This window comes from Chelonoidis abingdonii, chromosome 3 (genome assembly GCF_003597395.2).
Source record: "Chelonoidis abingdonii isolate Lonesome George chromosome 3, CheloAbing_2.0, whole genome shotgun sequence".
Classification (NCBI taxonomy): domain Eukaryota; kingdom Metazoa; phylum Chordata; order Testudines; family Testudinidae; genus Chelonoidis; species Chelonoidis abingdonii.
This window is the reverse complement of record NC_133771.1, coordinates 22329910-22349015: the sequence shown is the minus strand read 5'-3', so window position 1 is coordinate 22349015 and position 19106 is coordinate 22329910.

The window sequence follows — 19106 nt, the reverse complement described above, 5'->3', positions numbered from 1 at the left end:
AAGAGATCTAGGGGTATGTGGACACAAGGTAAATATCGAGCAACGTGTGATGCCTGTTGCAAAAAAAGCCAAACGTGATTTGGGATGCATTACAGGTATGTTGGATTAAGACATGAGAAGTCCTTGCCACTCTACTCTGCTTGGTTGGCCTCAGCTGGAGGTGTATGTTCCTGTTCTGGCACTGCCTTTCAAGACAGGATGAGGAGAGAGATTGGGCAGGGTCCAGAAAAGAGGCAACAAGATATTAAAGGTTGAGAAGCTGACCGTATGCGGAAGCTGAAGAACTGGGGTTTGTTTGTTACGGAAAGAGAAGACTGAGAGGACATGATAGCAGTTTTCAGGTATCTAAAAGGGTGTCATAAGGAGAAGGAGAGAACTTGTTCACACTAGCCTCTATGATGAACAAGAAGCAATGGACTTAACTGCAGCAAGGAGGTTTAGTTGAACATTAGGAGAAAATCCTAACTGTCAGGTAGTAAAACGACTGGAAAAATTGCTAGGAAGTTGTGGAATCTAGTCTCTCGGATGATATTTAACGAGTAGGATTAGATGAAATGTCTATAGGGGACGGTCTAGACGTTATTGGTCCTGCATAGGAGGGCAGGGACTAAACTCGATTGACCTCTCAAGTCGCCTTCTAGTTCTAGAATCTGTGAATTCTAATGAAGTCATATGGAGGATTGGTGTTGATTCACTGGACCAGGATTTATCACCCTCATGGAGATCTTTATCCCACTTCAGGCTGCTCCATGGGTACTACGCTCATTTTCTTGTCTGAGACGCCTGTGCTCCCCTTGCACAGTCAGATGGACCCAGTGATCCTGTTGTCTACGGATACAAAGACTCTGTGCGCTCTCCTAGAAGGCCCTCTCTCTGTGTGCCTCTTGGCAGCCACCTCGGAGCTATGGTTCGCTTGTGCTATAGTTTAAATACACTTGTTCACCGATAGAGAAGCCAGAGTTGTGCTTCTACTAAAGAACCCTTTACATCAAAAGGATGGGGAGCAGGCAGGATTGCATTTGATGCCTGAAGTTCCACATAATGAAATGCTTAGCTGCCCTATTTTCAGCATCCCAGCAGAGTTGTCATGTGGCTGCTGGAGCCTAGACAACTGTCACGTCTTTGACCTTTCCTGTTTGGGGGAATTTTGCTGTTACGAAACAGAACACGAATGGCTTTGTGGTCTACACCTGTCAATATGATGATGCTGCTTCTTGTAAAGAGTTCTTGCTGAAGCTTTGTTTACAAATATTCCCTTCTTTTGTTTTTTTTTTTTTTAACCTGCGTCCTGGAGCTGCACTTCCTGGAAGTTGGGATGTATGTTGTTTACTCAGTCCTGAGGAATAAGACCACAGTTTGAGCTCCATAGTTCTCAAAGGTCGAACAGGTGTTGTGCAACGAGGCTGATTGATTAAACCAGCTTTTATTTATTTCTGATAGGGACTATGACACTTGGTTGATTTCCTTCCATGTCTCCTGGCAAGACGTGTACAACATTTCTGTTTCTCTTTTAACATAGCATCTGCTGGAAAGGAGCCTTTTCCTAGGAAAGGAAGAAGGTCTAGGATTAAAAACGCTTGGAATCAAGTTCACTCTGCAGGTTAGATAGATCGGGAACAGTTAGCAAGCAATCCTACCAATCTAAACTTGAATCAGTTCTATAGAAAGAGCGAGAGTGGAGCATATAGCAGAGAGAGGACGAGGAGGTAAGCTCATGTGGCTGCTGTTCCAGCTCAATTCTTGAAGCAACAGTTAACTCTGTTATCTGTTTAAAACAGGAATATGTAGAAATGGGCTGTAACCGCATCCTGATCCAAACGCTCTCCCGCCCCTCCCTAACTTGCGAAAGCATGGATCTGGATCAATGTGATGTGGGATTCAGTCTCGCTGTAACAACACACACCTATCTCTAAACGGTAGAGAAATATGAGTTTTTACTGATGATTAATGATACATGTGCATGTAATAATGTGGCAACAATAAGAGCAAACTTCTCAAGTCAAACTTTTTAAGACACTGAAAGGTCCGTGTGGGTCTGGCAATGCAAAAGTACTCATTTGAGGGTATTCCCAGGAAGAGTGTTGTGCACGGGCAGAGTGCACACTGCTGATATGATGATATGTTTGATGAATAGCCTTGGGTTGAAATCCTCTGCGATAGGTTTAAAGTTTCAGTCAATCTGAGGGTCAAGCCATTGGGGTCATGAGACACCTCGGTAGAGATTTTGGAGGGTGGCGCTCCCTCGTACAACTGTATACTAGTTAGAAGCAGGGCACAGGTTTAAACGTTCCAACTGCCTCTCGATGCTCGTGTCACTGATCCCCCGGCTATGCACCCACCCTTATCCGCAGCACCCCTCTGAGTCTGCAGGCTCCCACTATGCTACTGCTTTTGGCAAGTGCGCGACACTGCCTGCCTCATGTTGATTGGAAGCAGAGCGTGCTTGGGTCTCTTCTTCTCATGTGCACTGAGGCTCCTGCTAACCAGGTAAAGCTGTGCCTCCTTTGTCAAGGAGCTGGCAGGTATGGACATTGCTCAGCGGTCGACAGATGGAGGGGAAGCCAGTACAACCATTACGGACCTGCCAGTCGCGAAAGGGGGCCAGAGCGGCTTCCTTTGGCCTGTTCTAGTGGTCCACCTGCTGGGGGCCCCAATTTTTTTTAATGGGGCCCGAAACTGCTCTCAACGCCGCTGCATTGTCAGGTCATGGCCTAGCGAGCCACCAGCCAGCCCCTCATCTTCCAGTCGCTTCAAGCACCCAGCATGGTGCTGTGAGTGCAGCACTTTCTAAAGGGATGCTGGTCGCCAGCCTCGCCTTGTTTGAGCAAGGAGGTGCACTTGAGGGGAATACAGAAGGAGGAGACAGGCCAGAGATGGAAATGGGGGTGAGAAGCAGTTCACCAGCACCGTGTCCAGGTTGTGCAAACACACGCTGCACCTGGGCGTCGCCTCTAAAAAACACTATCACTGGTCAAATTAACCAAATAGTCTTCTTTATTTGGATAGTACCTGAATGATCCATCAGTTATCCAGCCCACTCCTAGGATGTAAAAAAACACATTTTAAAGAACATTCCCTGCCCACTGCCTTCATTCCAGGGCCTAATTCTGCAACACATGGGCACACTGTGTAATTTTATGGTAAATTTAATGCATTTAAGCACCTCTGCTGTCTCTGATGCTCAGTTGGGCTGCTGTTGCCAGCATCTCCTCAATGGCTGTGTGCTCGTGGTGTCTATGACAGACACTGCTGAGCATCAGGAGAGTTTTTCAGGATGTTGCAAATGCGCATGGCAAACTCCTCATTCCTCCACTCCATGGCTGACAGCTGAGTTGTACCCAACATCGTAGCCCTATTACGTGCTTCTGGCGCATCAGTACGATGACAGAGCTTTGACTTCGCTGCCCTCACGCAAGCAATGGTGGTGGATCCAGGTAGCTATATCTGAGCCCTTGCCACTCCTACTCTCAATACTGTCACCCGTTGCTACTACGCATGGCCATTGCCTCGCACCAATGAACTCCTAGACACAGTCTGTGCTGTGCGCAACACTGGAGTCAACATAAACCACTTGTGGAGCATGGGGCGTCCTTAGCCCGCCGTGAACGCCCTGGACGTGTTTGTAGTGTTTTCCAGCCATGACTTCGCCAGTCCCGCAGGCTAGGAGGCTCCTGCACATGCAATTCCTGTGCCTGGGTTACTATCCCTCCACAGGTCCGTGTGGCAAGACCCAAAACAAACCGCTGCGGACAGGTACGCGACCCATAGCCAGCCTTCAGCTCAGAAGGCATGAATTTGCCCCTCCCCCCGCCCGCCTTTCGACAGCCTCTCCCTGGTTAGCTTGATGATACGCTGCCCTATAGATCAAAAATATCAGGGTTAGAAGGGACCTCAAAGAGTCATCTTAGTCCAATCTCCCTTCTCAATAGCAGATCAATCTCCCCAACTAAATATCCAGCCAGTGCTTGTCAGGCCTGACCTCTAAAACATAAGGAGGGAGATTTCCTCCACTCCGAGGCTAACCCATTCAGTGCTTCACACCCCCTAGTGAAAAGTTTTTTCCTCAATATTCCATCTAAACTCCACTGCTAACTTGAGACCATATACTCCTGGTTCTGATCATTGGTACCATAGGACAATGATAGATACATCTCTTTGGAACCCCTTTTCAGGTAGTTGAAAGTCCGCCTATCTAATATCACCCCCTCATTCTTATCATTCTTCAGATAAACAATCTCACAGAGTTTTACGCAGATCTCATCATAAGTGCTCACCCCGATCATTTTTGTTGCCCTCTGCTGGCTCTTTTCAATTTTTCAATCCTTCTGTAGTGTGAGGCCCAACACTGGACACAGGTCTCCAGATGAAGCTCACCAATAGTCACATGAGCGGAAACTAGAATCATCATCCCCGATTGGCTAGGACTCCAGATGAGGCCTCACCAATGTCAAATAGAGAGGAATGATCACATCCCTCGATCTGCTGGCAATGCCCCTACTTATACAGCCCAAAATGCTGTTAGCCTTCTTGGCAACAAGGGCACACTCTCGACTCACATCCAGCTTTTTATCCACTGTAACCCCTAGGTCCTTTTCTGCAGAACTGCTGCCTACCCATTCCGTCCCCAAATATAGAAGTCAAATTATGTCTAAGACCCTGAGAATATTTTCTGTTCTGCCTTCACCCATCAGAAACACAGCCTGTGTCTTTCCCAGCGGCTCTTATTTTTCTGAAGAATTTACCTCATTTAGGTTTATCGGATCATAAGCTGCTCTTTGTGACTTTAATAAACCTGATCATTTTCATGTGATATATATATAATTTTCATATGGGTTACTAAATACTCTCCCGGCAAACAACAGACCTCAGATCCACACACATATGACTCCCATTGACAAATGCTGGAATTTTGCGCATTTGTTAGGGGAGCGGAATTAAGCCCTGTGTATGGCTACCTTGATCCAGTTTGCAGTACACTCCTAGAGCTTAACATCCTCCACCCCCTGTATCCTGTGCTTTTGCACTCTACATTAAGGGCCTAATTCGGAGCACCCATAACTCCCAGGGAAGCCAGCTGGAATGCAAACCCAATGACATCTGAATAAGAACATTTTCATACCCATGGCATTCAAATGGGGCAAAATTAGGGAAAAGAAGTTCAACTCCCTCTAGTTTCAAACAACTTGAGAGCTAGTCCAGATGTTTTCTCTCTTGTATCTCCAGTCCTGATGCTCTGGAGCAGATGCCTCAGTCCTTTCTCTTTCATTTTTTATGCCTTATGTACATACTCGAAGAATTTTACCACCACACTCTTCATTATCAGATGACAGATTGCTGGCAACGGTATGTACATTTGATGCATAACAGCACCTCTCCACCACTGCTCCTCTTCCTATCTCCCTTATACAGATTATGTGTTAACATTCTTGTTATGAAAACAATCCCACCAGGCTGCAGTTAAGCCTACTAGATCATAGTCTCTGTCATTTAGTATTACTTCTAATTATTCTGTCTGGCTTCCCATACTCCTAGCATGTGTTTAAAGGATTTACTGCATTATTTATAGTAGTATTCTTTATTGTCTGTTTCCAAACAGCACCATGTTCTGTCTTAGGCTCTATTCGGTAAGCGCTGCACACCCTCCATCTCTATTGATGTCAGTGGGAGTTGAGGGTGCCCATTGTTTCACAGAATCAGGCCTTTACTCTTTGAGTTTCAAGTACTTGTCAGATGACTTGGGTTAAGTGAAATCTCTCCTGCTCACTTCATCCGGCTCACTCAGTGGCAGGCCCAATAAGGTCCAGCAGAATAGCTGTTGCGTAGGTTCCAGATTCTACTCTCCCTTGCTTTGCAGATAGAATTTGAACTGCTGGAGTGGCAGATTCCTGTATGTCAAGTATGCTGTATACGTACACATATAATGGAGACATCCTCTTAGTCGTGTTGTATGCAGGGCACCACGTTAGGGTACATTCTCTGGCTTGTTCCACTCCCTTAAACTGTTCAGGTAGCTCAAAGACAGCAGGCATTAGTCACATTCTTTCCATCAAGCAGAGCTTCTCCAGTCATCATAGAGCCAACATAGCCAGCTGCTACTCCAGCCTCAGCAAGGGGCATGTCAAGGGTAGGCAGGAATGGGGGCAGAGGTGAAAGTAAGCCGGTTCGGACCAGTACGGCATACCGGCAAGAGCCAGTATGCTGTGCTGGACTGCACCAGCTTCCACGGTGGGGTTTGAAAGGGCTCTGGGCTGCCCGCGGCTGGGGGCAGCCCAGAGACCTTTGAGTCCTGGCCGCGGCTGGGATTTAAAGGGCTCAGAACTCCCTGCGGCTGCGGGCAGCCCAGAGACCTTTGAATCCCGGCCACGGCTCTGGCGGCCAGGTTGGGGCCAGGATTTAATGGGCTCAGGGCTCCCCTCAGCGGCAGGAGCTCCAGGCCCTTTAAATCCCAGCCCCAGTGTGGCAAAACTCGGGGTTCCCCCTCCGGGGGGCTCCCAGCCACCTCTTCAGCTGGGAGCCCCTGGTTGATTTAAAGGTCCTGGGTCTCCCAACCACAGCTGGTGCCCCAGTGCCTTTAAATCTTAAGAGGCCACGCCTCTTCTGGATGAGGCCACACCTCTTCCGGATGAGGCCATGCCCCCTCAGGACTCTGGCAGTACTGGTAAGTCCTGTAAGTTACTTTCACCCCTGAATGGGGACAGGGAATGGCAGAGAGAAGGAGTGGCTCGAGTGCATTGCTCTTTGACTATTCTGTTTGTGAATGGTCCGAGAGGGGCCAGCAGAGAACACAGGGAGCCACAAGTCCCACTTTTCTGCTTTGCAAAGCAGAGTGGTTAAAATCAAGCATGTGTTTATCTGTTCTAGTGGACTGGTCATGACTCCGTCTAAATAATGATCAGAGGAAGAATATACAGATTAACTGGTTAAATTCTGCAGTGCAAATGATTTTTTGCTACAATTCAGTGTTTGACACTGGTCTTGTAACAATATTTCCTAGTTCAAGATTTGACAATTCCATGGACACTTTTCATCATTGCAGTGCTATTCTATTCTATTCTATTCTATTCTAGTCAGGGCTGGGTTACAGTTATGAAGGGGCCTAAGGCTAATGGGACTGAAGGGCTAAGTATGAATTACATATTGCAAAAAAATTATTATGCCATCAAACATTTATCTAGATACATATTTATATATTATTTATTTATGTAAAAGTAACAAGTTTATTCTACTCTCATGACACTCAATTCTTCAAACAGATACTTCTGAGTAAGAGGTAGCCTGAGGGATGCTACACTATCCTTCTCTTAGGCCTTCTTCCTTCTAGGTAGTGGAGTGCTCATCTGCAACATTCCCCATCCTGCTCACCTCTTTCAACCTTGCGCTTCTGCCCTGAGCTCTCCATGTGGCACAGTGCAAAGCCAAGCCCTGCAGATGTTTTCCCCAAGCTATGGCCTCTACACCACATACCCTATCTCACTCTGACTGCAGTCTGAGCAGCCAGCTTTTAGTATGTAAAAGAAAACCACTCAGGTGTAAAATCCACTGAAGTAGAGGAAGTAGTAGTGGGAAAAATACATGGGGTGGCATTGTATTTTAGGCAGTCTTGTTCTGAAAGCTGCCTCCCACTGCTGCACTGGCTGAGGACAATGAATTACTGTTTTCACATTGAACCCAAATATTATTTGTGGGATGATACCCAGTTTGTGTAGTTAATCTCCAGTGATTCACCACATCAGGACATTCTGTTACCAAGCTCTTCCACAATTAGAATCATAGAATAGAATCATGGGACTGGAAGAGACCTCGAGAGGTCATCTGGTCCGGTCCCCTCCACTCATGGCAGGACTAAGTATTATCTATTCTAGAATATGTGAGCAGCAGCTCTGACATGAGGTTTTTTAAGCATGAGTTCTGTGTGCACCAGCCCCTGTGTGCACCAGCATTTGATTGTTTAAAGCTTTCTATAAAAGAAATGTAATAGCTAGAAGGGACACAGATCTGGTTGCCCAGTCATAATATTTAGCACTTCTGTACTATGTTAGCTCTTCAAAATCACTGTACAAACATTAAACAAACTTAATCTAAAGCCTTTCAGCTTTTGGATAACTAGGAGTTGTCAGAACAGAGCTATTTCCTGTTGTGTACTCTGTCTCTCTGAACAAAAAGACTTCACTGAAAATCAGCATCTTAAAAGAACCATTAAGGATCTTTCAAAAGAACAGTCCAACCAAGGCTGCTGTAGTGACACCCTTGTTCCATCAGTTCTGGTGTTTGTTTAAGGCTGGTGTTCCTGTTTCGTTTGCATGTGTAAATCAAGCAGACCTTGCTTATTTTTTCCCCTTCAAGTGCTCAGAGTTTAGGGGAGGAAAGTGAATGAGATTCTGCTTATACCAGGTGTGAAAAAGAAGAAGGAACCAAAATCTATTCTTGTGCAAAAATCTGTTCTCCCTGAAGTCAATAAGGCTACACAGGTGTAGCCGTCAGCAGGAACTGGCCTGTGTTCTCATTCCCTTCTTGAATCACATTCCAGGCTTACCCAGCATTTTCCACTTGGGAAAGAAGTTAGTTTGAGCTGGGGCAGAAAAAATGAGGACTAACTATGGGTTTATTTAGCTTTAAGTTTTGGAATGAAACTCTAAAGAAATCAAATGTGAGGTATTTTTATGATGGATTAAACTGCTAGAGAACGAGCAAATGGACAGAACCTGTCTTTAGCCTATTCAGCCAGTCTTTCCATCATAGCCTGCTAAGACGTGGATTTAAAATCCTTGAGGGAAAGGGGAAGGAGAAACCTACAACATTGTGTGTTGAGCTTCCTCCAGTGCTTTTGCAACCCCTTAAAAGTACAAAGCTGTGTTGGCCTGTGGAACTAGACTAAGCATAAGGAAAGAACTTGGTGGCCTGTGGATCCCGGTACAGAAAAATACATCAAAGAAAAAGAATTGGATTTCTTTGATTTTTTGTACAGTTCAATACAGTATGGAACATAGTGCATCACACATCTGAAGCCCCTTGATGGAAGGTTCTGTAAAAGTTAAAGTACTGGTATCCAGAATGAGATGTTTTGTTTTGTTTTTGTTTTTCCTAGTGATGTGTGGGAATTTGTTCCTTATGCATGGGAGGGGCAATCGTTCTGGCTGGAGCTGGATAGCATGTGTGCAGGTTCTGTGCAAGCTTCCCACTCTACCACTCTGGTACTGCCTCTTCCCCCTGCCCCCCTCTTGCCCTGTTCCCCCACAGGCACTCACTAGTTGACCAGAAATGAGACCCAGCATACATAGAACAGGGTTTCTCAAACAGGGGTCACCACTTATGTAGGGAAAGCCCCTGGCAGGCTGGGCCGGTTTGTTTACCTGCCCCATCCACAGGTTTGGTCAATCGCGGCTCCCACTGGCTGCGGTTCCTGCTCCAGGCCAATGGGAGCAGCTGGAAGCAGCATGGGCCGAGGGACATACTGGAGGAGCGCACCAGCTGGGCTGCATGAGCAAAGTCGCTCCGCCACTTACCTGGCCCCGGCCGCGCCCCCTGACTGACTAGTAGGGCCTAAAAAATAGGAGGGACTAAGGCTATAGCCTTATTAGCCTAATGGTTAGAATCATAGAAGATTAGGGTTGGAAGGGATCTCAGGAGGTCATCTAGTCCAACCCCCTGCTCAAAGCAGGACCAACCCCAACTAAATCATCCCAGCCAGGATTTTGTCAAGCCGGCTAATCCGGCCCTATTCTATCTAGGTGTTTGTACCACACTCATCACCATAGTATCTTAAAGCCTTCCAGCGATGCATTAAGCAATGTGACTAACACCTGTCCTGTGTTATTTGTTCTCTCATCCTCTCCCCAGAGGAGAAGTGTGTGCAATGGAGTGTCTTGTTTTGGTAGGGTTCAGCTTTAGGTTTTCAGTTTAGAGGGGTTTTTTTGCCTCAGTGTAGATGATGCTATTTATTCATGGTCAAGATGTACACCTTTCTCTATGCTATTCTGTAGCTGGTCACTAAGGGTATGTCTACAGTACAGTTGAGAGAGAGCCTCCGAGCCCAGGTAGACAGACACCTCTATGGATTTCCCAAGAGTAGCGTTGTCTGCCTTGCTCTCCCTGTTGACTAACACCTCAACATTAGCGATGTCCCCGCACCTGTTGTGAGTTATTTGGAATCAGTCAGTGATGAATCTATATGATGTTTCATTCCCAGCACAAGCTAAATGTTCATCCCAGGTCATGTTTTGCCACTAGCTGATAATCAGTTAGGTGCTCTGGCTAAAAAAGTGATGGCGCAATGTGTTGTCCCAGAGGAACTGGAGTCTAGTGGTTTGAGCCAGAGAATTAGGATCTCCAAGGTTCTGTTCTTTACTCTGGTATTGATGCAAAATATGCTCCTGCTTCCAATGAAGCCGATAGCAAAACTCCCATTGACTTCAGTGAGGTGAGATTGATCATTCAGTGTGTGATTACAGGCAAGTCAATTAATCATTCAGTACCTTAATTATTATTGTTTATTATTTGTGTTACAATATCACTTAGGAGCCCCAGACATGGACCAGGGCCCCACTTCTCCAGGTGCTGTATAACACAGAATAAAACAGGGGCAATAATCCCCACCTAAATGGAGGTGTTGTGAGACTCAATATCTTTGTAAAGCTCATTGAGCTCCTTGGTCGGAAGGAAAAGCAAACTCTAGCAAAAGCCAGCAGCTTTTACTTTAATTCCACAAAAGGAATAAACCACATACCACTCTAAGAGATGAAATCACCCGAGAACATCTAAGTGACAGGCAGAGGATTACTTTCAAGCCACTTTGTTTGTACTTGGTTATAGCACCAGGTTGGAGCTTTTGTTTTCTTTTTAGAACTTCAGTGATGTTTGAATATTCTTAGGCTGTAGAAATTAGAGCCCTGTGCAGGACTTCTTAAAATCTCGCTCCCACCCACTCCTGCTATTATAGCAGTGCGTCCTGCGGGACCTACAGGATCCCAGTCTCTCTGCAAGGCTCTACACCAATGGTTCTCAACCAGGGGTACGTGTACCCATGGGGGTACGCAGAGGTCCAGATATTTGCCTAGTTTTGCAACAGGCTACATTACAAGCCCTAGTGAAGTCAGTACAAACTTAGTTTTCATACAGCGACTTGTTTATACTGCTCTATATACTATACACTGAAATGTAAGTACAATATTTATATTCCAGTTGATTTAGTTCATCATTATATGGTAAAAATGAGAACATAAGCAATTTTTCAGTAAGCAAGTAGTTTTTAAGTGAGGTGAAACCTGGGGGTCTGCAAGACAAATCAGACTCCTAAAATGGATACAGGAGTCTGGGAAGGTTGAGGATCACTGCTCTACCCTAGTCCCGTGCAGGGCTCTACTGTAGATCTCAAGACAGTTACTCACTGTTTTATCATCAGGGCCCCAATTCCCTGTTCCATCTAAACCATGCTGAGTGCAGGAGCTGGGGGATGGAAAGGGAGAAAGATGGTTTTTTGCCATCTCTACATTCCCCTTCTTTCAGATCTGGCCAGCAGGCTGTTTCAGCCCCAGTACAGGATAGAGCAACCTAAGGGCTGCTCTTATTAGCATCCAACTGGCTATGGTCCCCAAAGCTGTTTTTTGGCAGCCAGGAATAGCCAGAGTGCAGAGGTGCTCTGGCTACCCCCCCTTTTCACCAGGAGCTCATTAGGGAGCTAGGTGAAAGTGGTGCAGAGCTGATATGTCAGCTCTTGCCCCCCTCCAACATTTCCCCCTACAATCAGGGAATTTCCTGGGGGCCAGTTCCATTGAGCTTATAGCTCCTTTGTACTGGAAGAACAAGTGCAAAGGGCTCCTGGCAAAAAGGAGAATTGGGCTCATTGTCACTATGATAATCATGTCTTATTTATATCGTAGTCATGCCTAGCCCCACCCCTCCAATTAAAAATCATTGTGCTTGGTCCTGTGCAAGAGACAGTCCATGTCCTAAACTGCTTACAACCATTAGTCATTGTTACAGCACATTGGTTTTAGTAAAGTGCAAGATGCAGCACAGAGCATGTTACAGCAATAGCAGGCTGCGACACACAGTGCTGGCTGTGCCTACCTTAGACATTTGTTTATTACAAATTTCCCACTCTCACTATCCAACGGGGAGAGTGTGAGGTGGTCAGGCTGCTCAGAGCAGGTCTGAGAGTTGATGTGTCATTCCTTTGCTGGGCTCAAGCCAACCCACAAGCCAGGAAATGATCTGGTGGCTGCCAGGGCAGGTATGTAAGCCCCACATGAGGAACAGCAGCTCACTCCACTCAGTGTCCCTCCAGGGCTTGGAAAGCTCTCCTGCCTGACCGTGGGAACAGATTCCCCAAGCCAGAGCCTGCTTCAACCTTGTTCTTGCTCCTGTTCCAGATCTGTTCGTAGTCCTGCTCCAGCCTTGCTCTCACTCCAGTCTCGCTCCCATCCTGCTCTGGACTCCCGATTCCCACCCTGACCCCTGGCTCCAATCATTACGCCTGACTGCCATAACTCCAACTACCAGGCCTGACCATCCCCATCATGGTTTCTGACAAGCTGAGGATGACCTCATAGTTAAAATGCCACCAGCCCATGTACACTAGTGCTTGCACTGTTGGTACCTGCACTGGTGAGAGCCACCATGGGAAATCATATGAGGAAAAGACAGAGACAAAAAAGACCTTTGAGTTTGCTCCAGTGAAAGACCATAATGAGACACCCTAGGCCCTCATTCAATATACTTTAAAATAAAGACAAAGGAAGGGGATGGGTATTTTTTAAAAGACTGAACCTATAAGGGAGATGCCCAGTTTGACATACCAAGGTACTCTCCAGACTAATGAGTAGCTGCTTCACGCCTGCCCTGTAGCCAGGGCTGCCCAGAGGATTCAGGGGGCCTGGGGCAAAGCAATTTTGGGGGCCCCTTCCATAAAAAAAAGTTGCAATACTGTAGAATACTGTATTCTTGTGGGGGGCCCTGCAGGACCCGGGGCTTGGGGCAAATTGCCCCACTTGCCCCTCCTCTCTGGGCAGCCCTGCCTGTAGCCTGGGGTGCCCTTTACACTTCTTTGCTGCTGTAGCCCTCAGCCTGGACTGCTCACAAACAGCCTCCAGCATGCAAGTCACTCCCAGCGATGTCTGTGTGTGTGCTGCAGGCAACCAGCCGCACCTTGGCTCTTACCAGCCTTAAAAATCACCACAGGGTGACCCCAATGTACTCCCAGTCCCAGATTTCCCCCCAGAAACATATGACCTGTACTGCCCAGCCCTCTCCTGGTCAGTACGAATATATGAAGTCCATTATTTCTTCAAGGGAATAATATGCACACAACGTGTTGCCCCCAATGGAGTGACCCAGAGCCTTCAGCTTGAACACACTCGATTAGCTAAAACAATAAAACAACTTTATTAACCAAAGAGAGAGATTTGAAATGCATGCAAGTAATGAGGCATACAAATCAGAAATGAGGCATAAAAGTCAAGAAAAATAAAGATAGGCTCCAGTGAGCATTTTAACATAGCAAACTATATTAGTTTCAAAGCAAAGTTTTCTCACCACACCCTTTCAGCAGTCTTAAGGCTGGTCTACACTGCATGCGGTGGGATCGATCTAAGTTACACAACTTCAGCTATGTGAATAACGTAGCTGAAGTCGATGTACTTAGATCTACTTACCGCAGTATTTTCATTGTGGTGTGTCCAAGGGAAACACTCTTCCGTCGATTCCCCTTGCGCTTCTCGTTGAGGTAGAGTACCGGAGTCGACACTACAATGATCGGTGGTCGATTTATTGCATCTATACTAGACACGATAAATCAACTCTTGCTGGATCAATCACTGCCCATCAATCTGACCGGTAGTGTAGACAAACCCTTACTGACCAAACTCTTCCCTAGTCGAACGGCTGCTTCCTTTGTTTCTTCAAGTGCAGTGAATGTGATGGGCAGGGAGAGAGAGCAGGGTACCTAGGGGTGTTTGCTCCTCCTTTCAGTCCTCCTCTTTAAAGACATTTCCAGCTGAGAACCAGGAGCCAAAGTGTCTATATGGAAGGATGTTCCCTGCTGTTTTTTCCACCTGTTTGAATGCCCTTTGTCTTTCCTTCCTGCTTGAGAACTCCATTTACTGCTTAAATGCAAATTAAAGCAAGCAAGTGTTCCTTCATTTAGGACAGAGCAGTTTACCAATCTCTGTCTGGACAGGGCTGTGGGGTTTGGAACATGCGTTAATTACATCATACCGGGGAATTTTATAACTTCACATACAATGTTGCCACTCATATTTCACCAGGACGATACTGACCAGCAAATTACGAGTTTTCAAATGATACCATACAAGGTGTACTTTGTACAAAGATTATTACAAGCATGTGTTGGGTGTGAATACAAGGGGTACATTCTGTCACACCTAGTAAAATTCTTTAACGTCAGACTGTGGCCAGAACTGTGTCATGCTCAAAGTAATAGACCTGTTGCCACCCACTTCTTACTTGAATGCTACTGGAAAAGTTGTTACACTTCATGCCTCCTTCTCATATCTGTCTCTCTATGTAGACTTGAAGATCCTGATTTTAAGAAATTGCCTCTCATTTTTCTTTTATGGGGCTGTGGTTGTTGCCCTTTTTCAAAAACAAGCTTAAAGGCTGTGACAAACTAAGTTTTTAAAGTATGGATGGACAAACACTCTTTACCTTTACTCTCCCCCCCACAATTCTGTTTGGAAAGAAATAATTGTTTTAGCGACTGCACGCAATGATGTTTCCAGGATGACTCACTCATCCTTCCTGCTGGTGAGACACCTGTCATGGCCCATAACTTCTTTCCATTCCAGCAATGGCTAACAAATAAAGACACATTCCATTTCAACCGGGTAACAATAGTGTTCGCTTTTCAGTTGGTTTCTTCCTGGTGTGTTCAGGGCCAAAGTACACTTCTCTCTTCACAAACTGGCCAGCCCCACAGAAACCTGCAGGAATGCTTGGAATTTTTATTCAGTGCCAGACAGCCTCAGTGGTTCTAGTAGACAAGAAACATACTCTGTCTGGGGGAATGTCAAGCCTTCACTTAGCACTCTCAGTGGTTTTGAACAATTGATTAAGAACATGGCAGAATAAACACTGCTACTTGACCTCTAACCTTTCCCCTTTGTCCATAGAAGTTCAAGAAATTCCAAGGGCGAGGAGCCAAACAGCTGTGTTTCCCCTCAGTAGGTGCCAAATCTTCCTCCCTCATATGAACCAGATAAGTTAGAATATGAGATGCACAAACCAATGGGAAATAAGCAAACACAAGTGACTTGTTGCACAGCTTGGTATTAATGTTTGCATAACATTTCACAAGCTCCAGTATACATATCCACTGGCAAATGCAAGCTTACAAACAATATACATGCACCTGAATAAATACCATCGGTCCAGTCTTGCTTCATTGAAGTCAATGGCAATACAGTATCAGAAGCTGTGTGTATCTCCTTCAGAAGGAATAGTGTGACATGGGTTCCAATGAACATATCATAGAGTCAGGAGCTCTGGATTCTGTTCTCGCTGTACCACTGACCTTGTGGGCAACCTGGGGCAAATCACTTGGTCCAAACTTTTCCAAGTTGGGTTTAGAAAGCTGGGCACCTAAATAAGTGGCACTTTTTCTGAGGTGCTCTCATTTCCCACTCTCATCAAAAGTATACATTATCTTTTCTCTTTGCAGCGACTACTAATAAACAAGCGTGTAAACAATGTTGGAAAAATAGCTCTGATGCTGGTTCCAATGGCTTTCACATTAGAGCTGTGTGCAACTGAGGGATCAAAGCGCTTGTTCTGAATTCTTGCAGGGCTTTTTAGGTTGCTCAGAGCAGAACCAGGGCATCGTAAAGGAGATTTCCACCAGATTCTACAGGACCCTAACACTTGATAGCTTGCTCCCAGGAAGGCAAGAGGTGTGAGGGATATTGGAAACCACCCTGTGTCTTTGGTCTTGAGCTGTATGCAGGCTCGGACCAAGAGACTGGACCCCATAGCCAGCTCCCAGTTGATTTCTAAGTTTGAAGATACATTGTATGAAGTAAGGAGGCAGTGTAAGCTGGTGGTCTCTGTACTATTCAATCATACTCTGCCAAAGGCCTTCTCATACTCCCAGTCTGTACAATGTGGGGATGATAATAATAGATCTCATAGTGAGGCTCAGGCCATCCATGTTTGCGAGTGCTCAGATACTATGGGGCAAAGACCCTAGGAATACTATTTTGTTCTTTACTGGTTGAAACTATAGTAAAGAACAATATTGTCAGACATATAGATGAACGTAATTTGTTGGGGAAGAGTCAACATGGTTTTTGTAAAGGGAAATCATGCCTCACTAGAATTCGTTGAGGGGGTCAACAAGCATGTGGACAAGGAGAATCCAGTGGATATAGTGTACTTAGATTTTCAGAAAGCCTTTGACGAGGTCCCTCACCAAAGGCTCTTAAGCAAAGTAAGCTGTCTTGGGATAAGAGGAAAAGTCCTCTCATGGATTGGTAACTGGTTAAAAGATAGGAAGCAAAGGATAGGAATAAACGGTCAGTTTTCAGAATGGAGAGAGGTAAATAGTGGTATCCTCCAAGGGTCTGTACTGGGCCCAGTTCTATTCAACTTATTCATAAATGATCTGGAAAAAGGGGTAAACAGGGAGGTGGCAAAATTTGCAGATGATACAAAATTACTCAAGATAATTAAGTCCCAGGCAGACTGCGAAGAGCTACAAAAGGATCTCACAAAGCTGGGTGACTGGGCAACAAAATGGCAGATGAAATTCAATGTTGATAAATGCAAAGTAATGCATAATGGAAAACATAATCCCAGCTGGATGGGGTCTAAGTTAGCTGTTACCACTCAAGAAAGAGATTTTGGAGTCATTATGGATGGTTCACTGAAAACATCCACTCAGTGTGCAGCAGCAGTGAAAAAAACAAACAGAATGTTCGGAATCATTAAGAAAGGGATAGATAATAAGACAGAAAATATCATAATGCCTCTATTTAAACCCATAGTATGCCAAAATCTTGAACACTGTGTGCAGATGTGTGGTTGCCCCATGTAAAAAAATATATATTTTAATTGGAAAAGGTTCAGAAAAGGGCCACAAAAATTATTAGGGGTTTGGAGCGTCTGCCATATGAGGAAAGATTAATAAGACTGGGACTTTTCTGCTTGGAAAACAGACGACTAAGGGGGGACATGATTGAGGTCTATAAAATCATGAGTGGTGTGGCAAAAGTAAACAAGGAAGTGCTATTTACTCCTCATAACACAAGAACTAGGGGTCATCAAATGAAATTAATAGGCAGCAGGTTTAAAACAAACAAAAGGAAGTTTTTTTTCACATAATGCACAGTCAGTCTGTAGAACTCTTTGCCAGAAGATGTTGTGAAGGCCAGAACTATAACAGGGTTCAAAAAAGAACTAGATAAGTTCATGGAGGATAGGTCCGTCAATAGCTATTAGCCAGGATAGACAGGGATGGTGGCCCTAGCCTCTGTTTGTCAGAAGCTGGGAATGGGCAACAAGGGATGGATCACTTGATGATTACGTGTTCTGTTCATTTCCTCTGGGACATCTGGCATTGGCCACTGTCAGAAGACAGGATAGTGGGCTCGATGCATCTTTGGTCTGACCCAGTACAGCTGTTCTTATGTAATACTAAATAAATAAATAAATTAAATTAAATAAAATAATGGGCTAAATTTAGTTTTAGTTTGGATCAGAACTTTTCACTCAAGTGTGTTCAGATCCAGGTTTCAGTCCATAGATGTGAAGTGTGAATGTGGCTCCAGAGTCTAGAGGCAGGGTATTTTTGTTTGGGCATCTCACTGTTTATCTGGGAATGCTCTGTGTTCAGGACAGTGCCATATTACAGTAGTGCTCCTACAGAAGGACAGAGGAGTTCATCATTATATTCAGAAGCTCTATCAATTTGCCTTATGTTCATTTCGATGAGGTTTTGCCCATATGCATAGAACCTTAGGGTTAGAAGGAAGGGCAAGGGTCAGTTAATCTAACTCGCTGCCAAGATGCAGGATTTGTTGTGTCTGAACCATCCAAGACAGATGGCTATCCAGCCTCTTTATGAAAACTTCCTCTGAAGGCGCTTCCCCAACCTCCCTGGCAGTCTGTTCCATTGTCAGAATCTTCTTACAGCTTGGAAGTTTTTCCTGAGATTGAATCAAACTCTGCTATAAGGAATACATTTGGAATGCTGTTATTATGAACTGTTCACAGAGGTACTCCGGCACATAACTCAGGATGGGACACACAGCACCATTCAAATAATGTGTTACCGTGTCTATTGTCATGATCAGTTGCCAGATTGCTTAGTGGTACTTCCCTCTGTGTTTTACAGTAAACAACATTCTTGGCAGCAGAGTCATTCAGAGAGTGGCTTTAGTATATTCCTATCAAGCCAGAAAGAAAAGCCACTTGTTACCATAGCAAACTATAGCATTTTTGATACTTCCAAGCCCAGCTGGGCCCAGCGCTCTTCTGAGGTTACTGAAGAATATTCGCCAAGCATGTACTCCAAATAACATCAGCTCAGTGGGTGAGATGGCAGGGACCATCTTTTTATTTTGTGTTTGTACAGTACCTAACACTATAATCCATAAAATAGCTGTGCAAAATATGCCCATTTCAGGTCAGAGTGGTTCAACAAACTATTCAGGTGGTTTTGGGTGGGGTTCTTCTCACCCTTTGCATTTTTTCCCTTCAACTTTGGGTTTAAAAACCAAACAAGTGTGATTACTGCCACAGGTGCCAACTTTTCAAAGTGCTGGGGGGTGCTCGACACCGGCTTTGCCCCAGGCCTTGCCCCACTTGCCTCTTCCCCGCAAGATCCCACCCCTGCTCCACCCCTGCCCCACCCAGTTCTGCACCCTCCCTCCTCCTCCCTCCCCTGCTGCTTCTTGCACGCCACAAAACAGCTATTTGCAGTGGACGGGAGGTACAGGAAGGGAGGGGGAGGTGCTGATCTGCAGGGCCTGCTGGCTGGCAGGAGGTGCTGGGGGAAGTGGGGGGAAGCTAATAGGGGGGCTGCTGGTGGGTGCTCAGCATCCACCATTTTTTCCCCATGGATGTTCCAGCCCTGGCGCACCCATGGAGTCAGCACC